Genomic DNA, 1,228 nt, shown 5'->3' on the forward strand with positions numbered 1-1,228 from the left:
AAAAATGTAGGCAACAAAATGTAAAAATATAAGAAATTATTTTTAAAACATTAAAGCATAACTAAATCAATGTGATAATATGCAATATTCATGAATAGAAAGACTAATCAAAGAAGATACCAATTTTCCACAAATGTATTTCTATATATAACGCAAGTCCATTCAAATTTCCTATAATTTTTCTTTCCTTTTTATTGAAAAATCTGTATAATAGCAGAGTAGGTTGTATTGGATCAACCCTCCCAAACATGATAATAACAAAATTTGAACAAAATGGAAAGAATAACTGGTTAGAGGTACTATAGAATGACCAAACAGCCAAAAGTTAAATTAATTTTTAATCTGAATGAGGAAATAGTGCTACATTCATATGTTTTCCCCCTCAAGGGCACTCTCCAGTCTGTGCAACATGGGGAGGATGGAACCAAATAAGAAGCTGCACTCTCATTGGCTTGATGTGTGAAGAATAGAAATAGGGTCTTCCAGAGAAGCTGTAAATTTACTCAGATAGAATGTTCATTAAATTTCCCTAAAATCCATGATTGACCCCTAAATTGTGTAATTGTAAGGACTTTGAGGAAACATTCAGAAAGCAAAAGCTGAGTGACCAGAAATGCCAAGTAGACATATTTGTTGCTGCCTATCAGGAAATGGTGTTTGCAGTTTGAATATCTTCAAGGTAAAGTGGCTTGGTAGACACGTCTGGCTTTACATTCAAATGCCAGAAAGGCCATGTCTTTGTAGTAAAGATTGCCACAAGACAAAATTGTAGCCCTACACTGACTCTTAAACTGTAACAAACTATTATAACAAAGTGTAAAACCAAATATCCACAAGGATGATGTTGTTAACAATTAATTAAATTGCCCACCAGATTAAACACTCCCATAAAGATAAAATAAACCAGAGTCAATATACAACATCATCTATAATACCCAGTATATAATATCAAATCACTAGAATTTTGAACATGCAGGTAAATGTCATTCATGGTAAAGAGTCAAAACAATGGATAGAACAGACCCTGTGATAATTATATTATTGGTATTTATTGACAAGTAATTTAGTGATTTTCAGAATTAAAAGAAAAGACAAATTTGTCACAAGAAGACCTGGACTACAAAAAATTCTCAAAGACACATATGGGGAAGGGGGTTCAAGAGGGGTGATTGACTAGAGGCATCCAGCACTCACCTCCTCCACAAAAAAGAACCAAAACAGTGAATAA

This window comes from Propithecus coquereli, unplaced genomic scaffold, assembly GCF_000956105.1.
Source record: "Propithecus coquereli isolate 6110/MARCELLA unplaced genomic scaffold, Pcoq_1.0 Scaffold624, whole genome shotgun sequence".
Lineage (NCBI taxonomy): Eukaryota > Metazoa > Chordata > Mammalia > Primates > Indriidae > Propithecus > Propithecus coquereli.